The 19,707-nt window shown below is 41.1% G+C and overlaps 1 protein-coding gene across 2 annotated transcripts in view; it reads right to left on the bottom strand.

Annotated features, from left to right (window-relative positions):
- The window catches only part of LOC122621856 (eukaryotic translation initiation factor 4E type 2), a 44,948-nt gene that overhangs the window by 13,425 nt on the left and 11,816 nt on the right, over window positions 1–19,707 (bottom strand). The window lies entirely within an intron of this gene.

The following is a 19,707-nucleotide window of genomic DNA, read 5'->3' as shown; positions in this document are numbered from 1 at the left end:
CTGTGCCCCGAATTGGGGCCATCCCCTTATTGGGGCTGGATCCATGGGGAGAAGGAGGAGCCCATCCCTATATGGCCGACTGTCGGAGTGTCGGACTGTCGAGTCGAGTCGAGTGCACATGTTAGACGCACGTACTTACAACATATTTTTTTCAGCTTCTTCACTTTACTTCTTTTCTGTTTTATTTCAGGCCAAGCTGTTGCTATTTGCGTTGCGGCGACTGTGGGTGTGCGTGGTGTGTGTGCTGTGTGTGTTTGCCATTCAGACATCGGCACGTATTATATAAGCAGGCAACTATACACATTTACGATATACGTTCGTAGCATTTACTGCGAAATTCCCTTCGCTTCCCTCCCTTCTCTCTTCCCTTCCCTTCAATTCCAGGCGAAGAACAAAAGAGTGAATCTTTACAACGGCGTTGCGAAATAAAATGCTGCCCAACTGAAATCCCAAGGGAGTTGAAAGGTTGACCTCTGCCCCAAAGCCCCCAGAGGAGGTGGCAAATTTCAGCCCATCGCATTTTGCATGCAACCAGCCGATCGGGGCTAATGCAATCAAGTGGGCGTGGTCAGCAAATAGCTGCTATGAAGAGCAAAAAATCGATGCCTCGTCACGCAGGAGAACCATTTTTTTTCTGTTGTTTTTTTCGCAGTCACCGCAAACAAATTGAAATGCAAACTACACAAAATTGTCGCTGTATTGGCTGCCGTGCGGAGAAAAGAGGTCAGTGGGTGGGCTTTGGTGGATCTAGATAGGGAATATGTATCCAAAACGCTTGTCAATGTCGACAGCCCGTCGAATATTTAACAATTATCCCCAGCGGTTGAACCATAAATTGGTTTTAATTTCATAATTTTAGAGATTTTCGCCCATCTAAATGGAAATATACAACCTCTTTGGGAGCATAAAGCTAATTTAATCTTTCATGTGCTCTGTGGGCTCAGACTATTTAATATGCTTTGCAAATCAAAAGGATTAGAGTAGAGAATAGAGAAAATCCCACACTCAAAGGTTCTATAAAAAGAGTGATTAGAGAGACTTTCGCTTTATGAGCGATGGAGACATTTAAGCCGACAAAAGTGCAAACACACAAACAACCAACATGGTTGGCAGAATCTATCTGCACGTGACGGATTCACTGTTTACACTGCACTCTAATTGACTCGCCTGCTGGTCAGAGGCAGCAGTGGTGGCTGCACTGGACAAAAAATTTCCACTTTAAAGGTTTCAAAATATATTACAATGTTTCAAACAACTACTTATATCAAATGTGTAATATATTAATTTTTGTATTTATTATTAAATACATTTATGTATAACATTCATTCACTCGCTTCCATTTCTTTCAGTGCTGCTCTTACTCTGATGACAGACAGCCTGTGCTGAGCAATTTAAAACACTCGTCTGCGACTTTGTAAATTATTCAACGCGCAAATTCGTCAGTCGGTAAATATTCAGCAAGTGTAAAAACGGAGTTGGAAATAGAACTACCAAGCAGAAAGGGAAAATGCTCTGTACATATTAAAGTCGTGTTCCATTCAATCTTTTGAGTATTAAGAACAGCAGCAAGAATCGTAGAAGACTATGGAATAGGACATACCCTAAAACCATGACAAGTCTGGCACAGACACTCGCTGGTTGTCATCATTCATGAATACATCACGCGCGCCCTCATTTATGCAGTGTTTATTTACACACCCAAACGCACTCGCATACACTGACACAAATAAAGGGGGCGGTTGTAAATATTTCAGAGCAACAACATTGCTCTACTTTCGCTCGTTTTTCGCATTGTTTGCAGATGGCAGAAGCTATGGACGCGAATTTATTAAAATGAGACTGCAAATATGCCCGCGTTGGCGTTAAATTCGCACAAGGCAAAAAGATAAAAAACCCTCACAAAAGTTGCCATTAAGAGGCGAAAACTACCACAAATGGCCATCAACTGGCGCCCAACAGTCCGCTGCACAAAGGAATTTAAATAAGTCCGTCGAATGCCAGAAGGATAACGCAATACATGGTGATAATGCCGAGAGAATTCAATTAATATGCATATGCGTAAGGCCCGTTACGCATTCCCACAGCTATTCTGAGGAATAAAGTTCCATAAATGATATTTTTCCTGCTAAATATGAAATAAAACGATGCATGACGATGGATTCCAGGAATCGTTTAAGGTCATTACATGTAAATTATTCAGCTACTGCAATTATTCACACACAGCAATCGGTGTGTGCAATAAAGAGATACCCCAAGTGACACATTTTTGCGCAGTGCAGCCAGATAGCGTGACTTGCAACTAAAGTGGAGACAACAAGGTATCGCAACTAGCTAAATATAATTACAATGACCAGAGTCAATTGCCTGTGGTTTCTAACGCTTGGGAATGGGTGAACATGATTCACCGGAAGGCAGCAATTACCACAGCGAAAGGCGTGAATATTTTAAAGGCAGTCACCCGAAAAACATGCAAAATATCAATTTATTATCCGGTTTCTGCCGCCGACACCGTTTGACGTCATAGAAAATTTTCCCCGATAAAGCTGATGTGCAAACAAATTTCCATAAATTTTATCGTTGCAGGAACAGATGCATACGCAATCGATAAACTGCAGTGTAAACTAACCAACTAACTAAAGGCACAGTGTATAGGTTTAATAAATAATTGGCTGCGATTCTGATCAAATATTCATGGCCAACGAACAATGAAACAGACTGCGAATTGAAATTTCAGATTCCTGTTTGCTATCGCAGCCTAAATCCAGCAATCCAGCTTTAAGCGATATTTCGATTTCCATTTGATGTGCGGCAAACAAAAGAAAGCATTATATATGAATAAACACGAAGTGCATGGCAATTAAAAGTTTCCAATGCTGCAGCGCATTGTTATTGAAATAAAAATACTTGTGGTTGAAAAGTTGCATTTGTTCATTTGAATCGATGAATGCGGGCAGGGAAAAATGTAAGTCAGAAGCCAAATTTCGCAATCCAGTTGCAATTGTTGGAGAAATTAATAAATGGAAATTGGAATTTATTGTGGTCAAATGCGGTATAAATATGCATTGGGTTTCAGTGCCTAGGTGACTTGAGCCCTTCTAAAAAATACAGAAAACTATATGTTTTACTTATGTAATAAGTACCTATAAAATATATAATGTAGCAAATGTTTAGCAACTGCTAAACAAGCGCAAACATTTCACGCTCTCTGCCACATGCCGCATAAATGGGTAGAGTGTGTTTGCTCGGGAGTGGCGACTTGTTGGGTGGCAAGTGGGTGGTTCAGTGGGTGATTCAGTGGCCAGTGGGTGGTGGTCCGTGGATGAGGTCACGTCTGGTTGCGTTGCCATCACGCACATTTGACGTGCACATATAGTGACGAGCTCAACATTCCACCATCCCACACACACGTCCATTTACATATGCATATGGATATATCTGCGAATTGTACATAACAAGTGCTGTTGCAATCTTACTGGATTTCCCACCATCCATTCGTTAATAACTTTAATGAATTACTATCGATTTTTTTTCCTTCTGCTTTTAATTGGCTCTTTTGTGTGCAAATCTATGTTGTGCATTTCAATTATGGTAAATAATACATGCCAGTTAAGCTATCTGACTATGAGGATTGCTTTTTTCGGTGTCCCCCAAATCCTTTTGCGAGTCCTTGACACACACACACATAAGCACACGCGTTGCAGCAGCATGTGGGCGTATGTGTGCCATGCGACTGACATGTTAGTGTCAACAGTTGAGGTTGCAGTATACCAGTCTTGATTACTCCGAGATCCAGTATACGCCATGTGGTCCCAGGCAAAACCAACTTAGCATATACCGATTTTCTACGTTGACAGTATAGAGTAGTTAGTTTGAACACTTATAAAGATGTTCAATTATTATTTCATTGATTGCGGTAGAAAGAAGCAATTAAATGGTCTGACCACTCTAAATTGCTTGCCAAATTCACTTGGTTTTAAGTGTCTATAAAATAGCTTCACAGCAAATTTAGCTTGTGAAATATATGTATGTGTGCACCGATTAAACCAAATTACCACCGTAATAATGATTACTCACAGTTCTCAGCAACACAATGTGGTGGGAATCTAATGCGGATTGGCAAATAATAATGGCCAAGATATATAGTTTGATACGACGTCTATTTAAATTGCTGTATTGATTTTTCGCAAAGAAAATTTCCAACAGAGAATTTCCATCAGGGGAGGACGTAGAAAAGCCCACACAGTCAGTCGCCAGCCAGAAATCAGTAAAATAAATGACATAAAAATCGCATTAACCCATATTTGCACTAAAAACGACGGCGACGGCAAAGGCAAAGGCGAATCAAATTACACGAGCGACACAAGGCAGACAAAGGAAGGCCTCCCTGCTCGCAACCCCGATATCCGTGATATCTTATCAACACAAGTCGTGCACAGAATGTAACGGAAACGGAAAGTAAATGGCAGCCATTTAAAAGGAATGGCATCGGGAAGGTGGAAAAGCTCGGAAAAGCGGCAAAATCTGTGAGAGACCGAGAAAGAGAGAGAGGGAGAGGAGGGGCAACGTGGGGGGAATTGAAAACTGCCTGTGCGTGAGGACCCGAAAAATCATTGAAAATATATGAAATGTGTTGCCTACTTATGGGCGCTCATTTAATTTGCAACCTCTCACAGGATATGCGTATGTGTGTGCATGAGTGCGCGCACATGTGTGCGTGTGTGTTTGTGTGCGAAAAGCAACAGACAGGATGAGCGCGAAACGTGCGGAAATTTGCAGCTGTCCCATAAATATAAATAATTACACAAATTAGCAAAAGTTGTTTATTTAATGAATTTTACATTGCTTGCAGGAAATGGCGTGTCTGTCATTTCCCGACAAATTTCACCTGCATGGTGATAAAACCATGTTTTAGATTATGAATCACGTTTATTGTTGCCGCGCGTTTTCGAGGTCATGCTTAAAAGCATATGTTGTGGTACAACAATTTTTGTTGCATTTCATGGTGCGACAAATTCACTCGAAAGAATTTTCATGTGTTTCCCATTTCAAACTGCTGCAAACAGGATCCAATTTTTGGTTTCGAACTGCGTGTAAATTAAACGAAAACTATGCAAATTCCAAAGCACACAACCGCACATCGACTGCAGTGAGAGAGATGAAATGCCAGCTGAAGGTTGTACCAACCGACCAGCAACAAGGACATTCATTCAACAGCAGCCACCAGTGAGTCAGTCAGTCAGGGGGGCAATATTTTTGAACCATCTCCCCCGTCAAGGATGCAGAAATGCAGAAAAGGCAAGCGATTCAGCCGAGCGATCAAATATTGTTCGGCGATATAAAAGGAACATCGAAAATTACAAGCAGACAAGCAGAAAATCCATCGATTGATTCACACAAATGCCCTACAGAGCTTCAGCTTCAGCTTCCCGCATGTTTGTCAGCCACCAAAGTTCCTTATTTGCCGTGGTTACGTGCTGAAATTTATTAAGGCCCTGTCTGCTGTAGTTTCCAAGAGATCCGGAGAGGATTTTATCGACATGCCAAGTGATTTTTAACGCAGTTGCAACAAGGACACACCACACACAGATCGGATGGCAGCTGCTGTTGCCGTTTGACAGGATGCGACAGGAGCAGTGGCAGCTATCGAATAACGAATACCCCAAAACACACACACACAAAGTTGTGCGAAAATGGAAACTTTTGAATGGGTTTCCTTGCAGCTTTCCCCTTTAAAATGTTGTCAAGCAAATGGAATTTGCGAGGCAAGCGCATTTTACGGGCTTAATTGTGCGGCAACTAAAGTTTATGGCATGTAGCCTTCAAACGAGCTCTCTATTTAACTTACTGGTTCATATGATTTCAATTAAAGCTGTGCTTTGTAGAAAAGGATATCCTTTAACCATTGATAGTGGCACTTAAAATTCCTTCTCAAATCCTTAAATCTCCGTTTGAGTCATTTGTGCCACATGTTGCACTCACTTGTCTCCATCCGAAAACGGAACGGAAATTAATTGATTTTCAAGCTCATCACCAGAACGATGATCTAAAATTTTCCGAAATTAATGGAAAACCACTCACAAAATTAATTACCGACAAATGGGCAAAGTGGCGCCCAAGGAGGGGCAAAAAAGTGGAGCACAACTGACTGGCTTTTCATATCGAAATTCAAAATTGTTTCACATGCCGTGGCGGAGCGAAGGAGACGGAGAACAATAGATAGAGGGAGAGATAGTGGGAGGAACGCAGACCACAATGCCAAACTTTTTGCGGCCAAATGAGAGATGTTTATCCCCCCAAAATCCCCCCCATGAAATTCCCTCAAATTTTCATATCCGCCCCTATCTGTTGCAAAATGGTTTTTGCTTCTCATCGTCTTTTTCTTTGGTTTTTTGCTGCTTCTTTGCGAGCTTTTCTCGTTTTTATTTTTATTTTTTTGGCTTGAGAACTTCAACCGAGCAGCAAACTACAGGGTTCTGTTCATTTTTCGTGTTCTAAGTTAGTTGGAAAATAATGTTTTTTGGCTGGTTAGAACGAACATCACGTGGCTCCCACATGGATATTAAATAATCCACTTGCAGCTTTTCCTGCACTTTTAGTTCTCCTTTTTTACGTATTGCACATGTTCTGTCAAAAAATATTTCTGCTATGCACTCTGACTACATGAATTATAGAGAATTCAGCCGAATGGCATTAATATAATATAATATAATGCAAATCGATGCAGACACGCCCTAAAATACACACTTAGCAGCGCCTGCAGGCGGAAAATTTCCTTACGAGACGCAGGAAAAGTGCCAGCACACAAAAAAGAGTGCATGATAAATGTATGGTGGAAAGTACATGAATGGCAGAAATGTATAATGGCTTTATTTGGCATTTAAAGGGGTGATATCTTTACCATTTTATACCATTTAAGTAGCTGAACTGTTGGGAATTTTCCTCTTTTCAAGTTTAGAACCGCTTATCTCAAAAGTCTAAAATGCATATATACTGATAAGCACATCACACAATTGGCCATTGGTAGTTCGTACATGGCCAAAACTCTTCTCTTGCTGGTCCGAATTTAATCAGCTTTCATTCACAACACTTGAGTCCTCAAACGATAGACCCAAAATCCTAAAGCAACAATTACTCATGAACAAAGTATTTCCTACTTGAATTTCCATTTCAATTTCAGTAAGCTGCAAATCTTATCGGTTTGCCATTATCATTATGGGTGGACTGAGTGACAAGCCAAACAAATTCACTTGTACAGGCTCTAAATTGCCTGATAACTCAGCGTGTGTATACTTGATAAAAACAAAATCGCAAATAAATAAACCCAAACACCGAATATAAATCAAAGTCGAGGCCCAAAAGGAAATGGCTGATATGAGAAATGTCAAATTTGGGCAGGGAAACATTGAGCAAGCAAGATTGAGAGACAATTTATGTGCGGGCGTGGCTCCAGCATCAGGTGATGGCAAAGAAATTGCCAATAAATTGGCCCAACATTAGGGCAAACACTTGGAGGCATTGGGAAAATGGCGAAAACTGTGGAAACAAGTTGAACAAATTTATGACTATTCATTAGGATGCTGTTTTCAAAAGGATCGCGCCAAGGAGGATGAACATTTTTCATAATGAACTTTGGTGTTGTGCCTTCATTATGTCCTGTGTGCGAGACGCAAATTGTTGCTAATTAGCAAACAACTTGAACCACTCACAGGAATATATCAGGACATGCCACGCCCACAGTCCACACACACACAGCACACCCACACCCACTGCTAATTGCATAGTCAAAAGCGATTGCAAGGCAAGGTCAACGTCATGAGGATAAGCCCAAGAAAGCTGCCACACACACTAAATCCACCTCGCAAGGATGTGCACATATAGCTGGGTGTACATATCAGGATAAATACACACACAAACAAACACACACGCACACACACATGGCTGTGCCAAGGAAAACACTGTTGCCTTGGCTGAACTCCTAAATAAATCAAAATGTTTTATCGACGCAGCAACACAGTAGAGACAAAGAATAGCTTGGAAAAACTGCGACTATATCGCACGCGTTTGGGAAAAGCAAGACCAGACCAGACCAGACCAGCCAAAACTTGACAAATTTCCCATTTGACTTGACTAATTTGAAGATTTATTTATGCATCAGCAAACAAAGAAAAAGAAAATCCAGAGAAACGCAAATAGATTTGGCCTTGTCGCAGTCGAAATGGGGCTTAAATCGTTACCGCGAGTAAGCAAAGCAGGACAGGTATCCTTAGCGCATATCCTAGAATATCCTAGCCATATATTATGCGCATACATATGTGTAATTTATGACACGTCACGGACATATCATTACTATTATGCCAGTAGTAGTATATACTTTAGTCATTATATTTTATTCAGCAAATTTATTCATTGCACTCGTAATTGTTTTTTATTGTTCAGCAGTAAATTCCCATTGCTCTTTGTAAATTGGCTTAAATTAAATATTGATGCCGCCGGCCATTGCTATCACAAAATGTATTAACCAGGGATTTCATGAATACAGTAATCGTATTAATTCCAATTGATTAATGCAATTAACGCACAAACTTCTGTACACATGTCGTATGCGCAATGTGTTTGAACTCCATTTTACGTTAACTCGTCAACGCAATTTGGATTAGTTTAATACTCGAGCAAATCCATTATTGTTTAGCAATTGCCTCGTTTCAATTTAGGTTGCATTTTAATCCCATTATCAAGGCAAGTGAACACATGTCGTATACGTCATATGCGTATACTTCATTTTATGTACTCCAACTCAACTCAACTCGACTCAATTAATGCTGAGGAAATGAAATATTTTTATTTGTTTTTCAAGTTTTGATTAATTATGATTGTTATTAGAGTGCAGAACAGAGGCAGTGGCAAAAACAACTGGCAAATGTAATTACAAGACAAATTTACAAGGAAATTCCTGGGCGGCAGTACACTTTCTTCCCTCATCTCAGCGGATGCTGCCCTTTTTGACAGTTAATTTATGTGGAAAGTTACAAGTGCGCCTCGGGCGCTGAACTTTGAGTTTGTGTTTTTCCTTCTTCCTCTTTGCCTCGACTTGGCTTGGGTCACCTTAAAAACGAGCTCACGCACACGCACACAGCCAAATACAAATACAAGTGCACACGCCGTGGCAAAAAACAACAAGCGAGTCAAAGGTCAGGCTTCTGTTTTCCGGGCAATATCTAAACAAGCCCCAAAAAAGGAAAACGAAGCGAGTAGTCCCACAAATGTAGGCAACACTTTTTTCCAAGGATGGTGGTTCCGCTTTTGTTCTTTCTCATCCGCTGATGCGAAGCAAAAAACAAAAATCGAGCAATGGGTGCCTCAAAAAATTATACGCATCTCTCAGTTTCAGTCCCGCTGCGAGATTTACGATGGGTCAGTGGAAAGTTTTATTGTTTTCTCAGCTAACCCCAATCAAAGAGGTTTGTGGAGCCGAGTGGCAGGATTGATTGCTTCATTAAACTGGCGCCAAGTGTTCATGTGTATCGCCGATGGCAGCAGCTAATCAAATTTTATATACGATCCCATAAAAACTGTCGGACATCATCACGAACTGAAGGCATATTTTGGCATTGTATGCCAAAACGATAAAAACGCAACAAATTAACTATAAATAACACTATCAGCTGCGTGCGTCCGTATTTTATTTATCACCCAAACAATAATAATTAAAAATCGAACGCGAAATTAAACGTACAAAAGAGGAAACAGAAACAGGATATATTGCTAAAAATTTATAAAGATCTAAAGAGACTTTTTGCATTATTTAGCCACATTTTCCACTTATTCGATCCCAATTGCCAGTTATAAAACCCCCAATCTGTATGCTCAAATGTACATCTATAAAATATTATGGGAACCAAGTAAATGTAATGCAAATTGAGTTCCGAAATATCAGCTCAGAAATCGCTCCCAGAACCCAGGGAAAAATATCTCACACAGTTTTTGGTGGGGTTCTGTTGCCAAGGCAAGGTCGTCTTACTTTGCTGGATTTTTATGGCATGCACACGTCAGCAGTAAACAACAAGAACAAGAACAACAACGATATCAGGGTTTCGCTGGCGCCTTAGAAAATTTTCCTGGCCAAAAAGAAAATGTATATATGTATGTAGGAGTATGTATTTATTATTAGCTATGACTTTTGTGCGTGTGTGCGGCGTGAGTCACAACCATTTGCAGAGGTCTAGGCGCAGTTATAAAAACCCAATGCGATAATTGTTAGGGAAAATTCTTTCCTTCTTTCCCTCCTCTCCTTTTCGGCTCTTATCGTTGTTGTTCTTGTGGCCGGTGCGTGTGGCAGGACTAGCATAAAATGGCCAAAACGAGAGGTGGAGGAAAATGGCAGCTAACGTATACAGGGGTAAACAATTTTTATTGCCCTGGCTGAGTAACCGAAAGTGGCGTTGTCAGCAGCACCGGCAGAATAAGAAAGAAAAGCAACCAGAAGAGATTTTGGCCCAGACCCGAAAACCAAATTAAAGAATCAGGGCCACTCAAAATTGGTAGGAATACTCGAAAAGGGGAAAAATTCTAGAAGACTTGAGACAGATAAGAAAGGAGAATCTGCGGTTAAAAAAGAGGCTCGCAATATTGGAATAAAAGGAGGCTAAATTCAAGAGGACTATTAAACCACGAACATTTTGTAAACCAAAATAAATTCTAGAAATTGATTTGCTGAAAATGGTCTAGCATAAAAAAGTTATATTTAGTTTGAAGTGGTTGCAAGAACTTGACCATTCACGATGATCTAAACTCTAAGCTCATCAATTACGTTCGCTTCCAAGATTTATGTTGCTCTCTTTAAATTAAAACAAATTGCCAAAGTCAAAGTCAAGGCAAGAAGTACGATAATCATGATTGACATGGTAACAAGATGTCACCCCACTTATTCCTGCCCCACAGACCAATTTCATGCCGCATTTATAACGAATGCAAATGCAATAAAGAGCGCCGCCCAGAGATCCAGAAAACTGTTTGCACGCCAATTTAATTTATTAATTCAGGCAAGGAGCCTAGAAATCCAAGTCGCAACAAAAACGAAACAATGCGGGCAAAAGCTACAAATAATACAAATAAATATATACGTAAATAAAATGAGACGAGAGCGAATCTCTTTGCATTTCATTTATCTTCGTGGGCGTGCTTTTTTTATTAAGATATTTTTGGCTGCTTTTTTCTATAAGACTGTAGATTTGATTAAATGGCGTGTAGGAAAACTCACAGCGGTTTTTACGGCAAACTTGATTGTTTGCAAGAAATAAGGGAATACATCTTAAAAGGGAATCATATTTTTAGAATATTCCGAGAAAATTGTACACATTTTTCCCATGAAAATTAACTGAAAATTTCGTCAGAAGCGAAGTGTTCCTCCGCAGATTATTCAGTCTTAAGTGATACTCATGATATCAGCTTTGCTCCATTTCTTCGCTTTCCCATTCCCTCTTAAGCCTTCAAAAGGACATAAGCGCCGCTGAATTGTGCTTTTAATGATGGCGTTGACGGCCCCCAACGACGTTTATTGTAAATGATGCACAAGCGCCGCTTTAGGGGAATGGCCGGCGCCATCATCACCATCGTCCTTCTGCAATCCCTCCTCGTCGTGGCCTTAGTCCAAATTTGCGCTGCACTTGGAGGCAACTTTATGGCACTCTTCAGGCCCTGAATTCCATTTCGCCCAAATTAACGTTAAGCATAAATTTGGAGCCAACAAACGGGCGAAAGAAAACGAGGAAACTACGGGTAACAATAAATAAAAGAGGGAAAAACAGCGCTTTTTTCGTTCTGCAGCTGCTGCAAGTTGCGATTAGCATTAACAATTCCATTAAGAACAGAAACAGCCAAAGGATAAACAGAGTTCTCAACTCGACGAGCTGCACAATCCTTTTTTGACAGGATGAAGTCGGCAAAAAATGTTGACAAAACAAAATGTGTAGTAGTAGTAGAAAATGAAGTCTTTGCTTGAAGCCCACGGGGTAGACGAAATCTGTTTCTTTTCTAAAACTTGTTTATACTGAATTATATTTTAATATAATATAGTCATAATCTCAGTACCAGTAAACCTTTCCTACTACAAAAATGAATATAAATCGGTTTTTGCCCACTCTGTCATGAAAATAACTTACTTAATCTAAGCCAACAGAATGATTCATACTCAGGATTCCATATACTCGCATTTCAAGGGGGTTTTACAAAGACCATTTATTACGAACCAAATGAGCAAGTGTAGAAGGCCAATTGTGGGGGTATTTTCCTGGTTGTTGTTGCCGCATTCATATCAGGCCATTTGGTGAATTTACATTTGCTGACAACTGAAAGTCATTTGGCTGCGAGAAAGCTCATAAAAATCGGGGCAAAACAACAACACCATTTCAATGCCGTCATCGCCAAACATTATCAAAAACTGTGGAATAACAGAGAACAACAAACTAAGTCTAAGGTGACAGACAATAAAGAAAAAGTCGTTAAACAATTTGATACGGCCTGGCCTTGAAGACCTGAAACATTAACGAAATGAAGGTGGATTGGCAGAGAAACGCGGGCCAACTTTTGGCCAACAAAAAACCAGCTCTATGACATCAAATTTCTCGCTTCACTGTTTGCTTTCTGATTTTGTTTTCTACCCGTCTTATATGCAGACTTTCGCAGCCTGAAATACATGCAAATTTGGGAGTAACAAGAGAAATGGTTAAAAGATAAGCTATGACAATGACTGCCGACTGTAACCGCTCGCGGGGCTCGCCCAAAAATGAACTTCCAATTTCGAGTGAAATTCCATTATGTAATGGGCCTGGGCCTCGAGCGCAATGGGCAGGTGGTGGGCAATAAACCGTAGCCCGGTGGGCAAACTACCAAACTACACCTGTACCAAAGGCCGGGCAACGAGGAGAGTTCAACAAACTGGGTTACTTTGCGAGCAGAATTTCGGAGTTGGGTTGGTAGAAAGTTTCAAACTTATTTTCCCACAAGTTTGCATTATAGTCGAATTTTTATTCTACTTAATTGCTGTATGGTTGAGCTGAACTTCGGTAATCACAGCTATAACCACGTTAAACTAGCTTAATTTAAAGTTACGAGTTATTTTATAACTGTAACGTGTGGCATTGAGTCTAGACAGCTTTTTAATTGATGCAATCGCAATTCTACAAATTGCACCGCAATCTATCTGATTTATTCAACGTCATACACAAGTGAAGGCAACTCTATGCCCAAGGCAAACTTTATTCAGAATTGTGTGAGACGAGGGGATGTTTAACCCACCGACGCCGACTTAACAGGTCAATCATCCCTGTACTGCACAACACACACACCCAAACACCATCTGCCAGCCAACCAGCCATCAATCAATCAATCAATTGCAGTTTACACATTGACATGCAATCCACAATGCGGCATCTGGCCCAGTCAAAAGGGGCGTGATCTATTGGTAATATATATACGGCAGAGCCAACATTATGTTGCACACAACATGCTCGCCGGCTGTGGGTTTGATTAATTCCAATGGAACAGCAGCACAGCAGCACAGAGCGGCCCCGAGGCAAATAAAAATAAATTTAGTGCCAAAAGTAATTGTGCCCAAAGGACACGGCAAAATAGAAAAGCAAAGCCCAGAAAGCAGAAATGGCAACAGGAACAAGAAAAGCACAGAGCGCAGCAAAAATAATTACAAGTCATGAACACAGATAGCTAAAATGACGCGACGGAAAAGGCTACAAAAATTTTCCGACAATGCTCACAGATCCTGCGGCGGCGAAAAGAGAAGGCTGCACTGCACCTAACTCCCTCGCACTTGTGGGCACAACTTTTGTGTTAGCACAGAAAAAGTTTCCGAGTGTTTGGGCACTGAGAAAAAATATTAGCTAGCTACGAGGGAGTTTTAATTGAAAACATGCTTTGCACATCTGAAGCTCTGTTGACTACGAAAATAACAGTTTAGTAATATTAAATAAACATTTTTGAAAGTTTTGCATTACCTAACATTTTTCCTTTGCTTCATTATTTCTCGGTGTACCTTTGTGTGGGGAAACTTATCTATCCCGAGGCTTTTTGGCAGCCGGAGATGTTAGGAAAACTAATTAATAGCGCGTTTCATTTGGTGCCAGCCCAAAAAGGCCAAGCCAAATGTGTTGCCATCCCGTTTCGCAGCCATCTTACTCGCTCACATTGTATATGACAAATAATGTTGAAATTAAATGATATGCCTGCAGCGATAAGTGAGTGTTGTGTTCTATCTACTTTTATGGGATAATGCCGGGGAGTCGTAATCTCCAGCCAAATCCGAAGCCACATTAGTGCGAAAAGACCAGAGTAATTCAGGAAATTCATGAAAGGGGCGGCGAAAGGGGGCGGGGTCGCATCGATTTGGCTGACCAGTAATGCGATTGTCTGCGCGGAAATTGAAGGGCATGGGTAGCTAGCTTGTGCTTACACCCAACCATGTGAAATCAACGCCCAGTTAAGTGCGGGCAATTCACATAAATTGGCCAACTTAACTAGACAATCGCAGCAGTGAACAGATTCCATAAATTCGACAAGGGAATCGATTTTTAAAGTACATTTAATGGTTAATCGGCAATTGCTTTGTTTTTATAAAAGGTGTAAACGTAATACATGACGTATAAGTGATATTTTGCAGGAGTTAGGGGATAACATGGCGTATGGGTAATATATTGTTAGAAAAAGTAAGAAAACATGGCGTATGGGCAAACTTAGAAAAGGTGGTAACCCTGTTCAAGATTTACACGTGCTTTATTGTATTTCTTTTGTTTGCATGACTATGTTTATTTCCATGACTAAACAAAAAGGTTGAACAAAAAAATCCAAAAAAAAGAGGTCAGGGTGGATGAATACGAGTTAAGCCGAGGTGAGTTTGGAATTGTAACTTTTCCGCAGAGCATTTATTTTAATTTTTTGGACATTGTTTTAGTTTGTGTAGGTGTGGGTGTATGCCGTGTGGAAATTAACACAGTGCCACATAAAATGTCAATTCAAAGGCCCAAGAAAGAGAGAAAGGAACGGCCGACGAGAGAGAGAATGGGCCAAAAGAGAGTGTCGTGCGCAGGGAGCGCCAAAATACTGTAGCCTAACCCGAGGGGTGCGTGTTGGTGTCAGTGTCTGCGAGTGTGCGTTTGGTTGTGTGTGAGTGAGTGAGTGCGGCTTTTGATTTGCCACAGCTGCGACGCTGGCAGCGCTGCCTGGATCCTTGGATCCTGTGACCCTTGGGAGCTCTGCTGTCGGCCGACTGCGCTGCCTGTCGCCGCGTCGCTGTTAAAAATAGCAAGCGAAATGGATTAGTTGCCTAAGCCCCAAAGCGAAAGGAAGGAAGAGCAGTACAAAAAGGAAACGCAAAACGGCATAACGGAAAGAAGAAAAGAGCGAAGTGCGGCGCATGTGTGTGTGTATGCGTGTGTCTCTGAGTCTCTTTGTGCATGCATGTGTGCGTGTGCGGGACTTGTTTTTGCCACTCATTTCGGATTTCTTCGCTTCTTTTTTTTTTTTTGTTATTTGGAGCTCCCATGTTTGTGTGTTTGTTGTGTACAGTTCTGTTTGACATTGTGACCGACTGAAAATGACGACGATGATGATGCTGTTGCTGCTGTCTCCCTCTTAACCTCTTTCCTCTCTCTGTCGCTTCTTTCGTTTTCAGCACCCCGGCACCTATTCACCCGTCACCGCAGTGCTCGCACATGTGTGTCATGTGAATGAATTTTACAACATGGTAACGGCATTTCAGCAGGCCCAAATCCAAATCCTTTAAGGCCGCCTTCGAAATGAACGTATGCAAAGCAACAATAAAATATGACGTAAGCCACAAAAACCAAAAGCTACTCTCTTATTAGGGCACTGAAAAAAAGAACTGAAGATATTCCGTTTAGGAAAATATAAAATAAAAGAAATATTTGTAAGTAATTTTCCAACACTTTTAAACGGTCTATTCGTTGGCATTAAATTAAGGGCTTGACATCTTTTGTAACCTGTTCAACTGTAAATCTCTAGCTAATCCCTACCATTTGTATCGCTTAGTGTACGCACGCTCATAACTTCCTTTTACTAAAAGACGCTGACACAACACACACATCATGTTTTGACCACACGACCCACTCCATTTGGCCACCTTGTTGTTCACTTTTTTGTATTTTACGCACAAAGAACTCGAAGGAAAGGCAGGAAGGAAGTCGACACAGGCATGTCCCTGCTGCTGCCACGCCCCCAGAAAGGAAACGCCTTGGACAAATTGTCCCACAAGTCGTCGGCCGGGGGGGTTGGGCGGTGGCTAAAGTCACAACAGCACAAGCAGCAAAGAAAAAATTACTTAAAAGATAACTTTTATATAAAGACAAGAAAGGTACGGGAGTACAACCAATGTTACTGTAAAAAATGTATGCCTTTTATGGGGCTGCTTGTGGTTTCGAGGATAATGAGGCGTATACGCAATGTGGGCTAAAATGGGATTTAAAGCGACGGTGCAGGGTAGCAGGATGTTGGTTTGATCAGAGGTTTAACACGAACATATGATATACTTTTTTTCGCTATCACTAACCTAAAAAACCGATTCTTGTTTCTTTAATTACCTTTTTTATACTTTACCACTGACCACTTGACCATAGCTACTCAACGAAATACCCTTGAACAGTTCTTTAATTTTGCGTACACATAAAAGCATCCCATGGTCAGTCCAAAATTGCTCGAGGACAGCTCGTAAAAGCCTTCCCCACAAGGCTGCACAGCAGGACTATTTTGTGGCTAGTAGGAGGAGGAAGAGAAGGATGAGGAGGACGATGAAACGGATATGGCTTATTGCCCGAGGATGAGAGCACTGCAAGACCACAGCGCTCAGCAATTAATTAATTCTCGGGAGGAGTTTATCATATCATCATTGGATGCCATTTAATATTCAAATGCAATCTAATTAGCCGCTGAAATGGTTCTCCAGAAATTGCCTGTGACATCTCAAGATCTCAAGGCCATTGGCAACCGCTGCGCGACATTCAGGCTTAATTGCGACCACAGTGGGTAATACACTGTACAGTGTACACTGTACGGTGCAAGTACAACAATGAAGACATCAACACCCGTCGCCTGAATGCAGTCCGCAATTTAATTTTATTATACAATCGCAGTCGCAGCTCCCACGACCCACAACTCTTAAAGCTGTATCCCCCAAAGTGCACGGGCACAATGTGCGCAATTCTCCAAGCGGATGAGGGAATGGGGGGGTTTTGGGAGTTGAAAGGGGGGGGAGGTGGAGCCAGTGAAGAATGTTAGTGGGTGTTGCATAGCCAAAAGATACGAGAAAGAAATTTCCCTCGCTTCGTGTCGAGGGTGGTGAGCTGTTGAAGCTTTTGTGGGGCAATCAAAAGATGTTAGGGGAACATAGGGGCGCATTAAACGGAAGGCAACGATACCCTGGAAACCGTTTTCCCCAAGGAGTACACTGTGTAGGAATATTAAAGTCATATCCTTTCAAAAATACTACATTTTGAGATTTTGCAGAATAATCTACAATTTAAAATCAAAGTACAAAAGTGTCTAAAAGTATACTACAATATATTGAGTTTGTGAATTAAAGCCTAGCATAATTACAATCCAAGCAACAGATTTAATCCATTAGCTTTCTCTCTAATATTAATAATATTTAAGCATTATATCCACCGCAAATCCCTGGATAATACAATTTTAGCCCAGTAATACTATCAAGAGTGAACTCGACATTGCAGTTCGCCATTCATTCAAGAGAAAGACGTTTCCCGCAGCCAACGCACACTTTGTTCCGCAACTACACGATGAAAATGGAAGACGGCAGCGAGGAAAAGCCAGTGAGGAAAACTAACAAGGAAATGGGGAAAGCAGCAAGGAGTTGGCGACTGCACACTGAGAGGTTATGCCAGCAATTGAATCAGCCACAGAACCATAAGAAATACCCGCATATTCGCCCCCTTTTGGAGCTCCTTGCTTGCAGCTTCTATCCTTCTGATTGCCGTTATGCGGTTTAGTTAATGTAGCTCATGTTTTTGTTGTTGCTGTCTCCGTCGCCGATGTCGCTGCTTCTTATTACCCGCTGTGCAAAAAAAAAACAAGAACAGCAAGAGAAAAGCAACAGGAACAGCAAGATAACCGAGGTGGAGATGGTGTGGCAAAAGGCAAAGTGCAAAAGTTGGAATTACGTCAAATGAAATTATGTGCACGCCTTGGAGTATGCAACGGAATTTTCCAGGACTTTTCGTTGACAGTTCATTTTGGTTACAGTATCCTTTAAAAAAGAGATCAGCTTTACAGATCATTTAATTTTCAACTGTTCTGTATTTAAATTATGTTTTTAACGGCGCTAGTTCATTAAATTTTCTCTTATATTTACACTGTCGTCAAAATGACTCTTTCATAAATCATAGGTCTGTCGTATACCTTGCTAAAGTGTAGAGTATTTGCCTTTGCTTTGCTAATGGCCAGACGCATTTCACCCTTTTTGCAATACTTTTTATTTGCCTTGGGTTAACAATGTCAAGCCCATTTGTCAGTGACTTGCAGGAGTTGATGATGCCTCTGGGTAAGAATTTTTCCTATCCTTTTTGCCTCTGTGCCAACCACTGAGTGTGGTGGTGGCCCCCGAGGAGATTGGCAGTCTGGGCGCCCGGATTCCTGTCCAGCTGGGCTAGGCCACTGTTGCTCTTCCGTCCGTAAGGACAGCTATGCTATATTCGTTCTCTTTTTTGAGATACTGGTTTGGTTTGCCACGCTTCCGTGCTCGTCCATCTATCCTGCTGCAGTTCCTTCCCTTTGACAACAGTAATTACTCGGCACCTTTTCGTTGATTGCAATTCCTTCGCCCCGTTTCATAAACTTTTTGTGCACTTTCCGCCCAGCCAGCAACTGCGAAGATGCAAATTGTGTACGCTTGGCATGAGAGTTCCGTGAACAAGTTAATTAGAGGTAGTTTCTGGAATGGCAAAGGTTGCCAATCAGGGTCCAAATAAAATTACGCGAAACTAGTTCATATGCACCAGTTTAATTGCAATACCACAACAGAGGGGAGCTAGCTAAGAGTTCAATATATAAATGAATGAATTGGATGACAATCTATCTTGGAAGTCATTTGTTTTCCAACAATTGAAAGCAAGAGCTGTGATAAGGCTTGATTCATTCACACCATTTATAACATTCATTTGGGACCATTTGAAGTGCACTCAAACTCAAAGCAAAAGGGAGTGAAACAAAGCCAGGTTGCACAATTAATTGTTTTGAGCCATCTGAAACGAACGAACGAACACGTAACGTAACCAAGCTCTAGAAGTTCATTTAATTAAAGGTAAACCCGTTCGACGCAGCCATTAATATTTATGGTTTCAACCTTTTCACTTTTTATTTCTGTTTTTTTCTGAACTCACGCTTGGTTAACTGGCATTTCTTCGTCTTTGTGAGCCAACTTAAAAAGGAAATTGGAGATGAAGCGAAGCGCATGGAATTTAAATGTGAGAATATCAGTTCTTCAGTTTTCGTTTTATTTTCGCATTTTATTTTCGTTTTGGTGGAAAACAACAAAGGAGGGGCGAAAATATGAAAATATTCGTAAGAAGCCTGGGTCAACCTTGGAAATGGGAATCGCTTTCAATCCTTTTTTTTCGTTCTTTTGGCGGTTAAGGAAACAATGGACCCCCAAACAAACCACCCACATCGTAT

This window comes from Drosophila teissieri, chromosome 3R, assembly GCF_016746235.2.
Source record: "Drosophila teissieri strain GT53w chromosome 3R, Prin_Dtei_1.1, whole genome shotgun sequence".
In the NCBI taxonomy this organism is placed as follows: Eukaryota; Metazoa; Arthropoda; class Insecta; order Diptera; family Drosophilidae; genus Drosophila; species Drosophila teissieri.
Note: the sequence above shows the minus strand (reverse complement) of the source record. Positions and strands in the feature narration are given on the sequence as shown.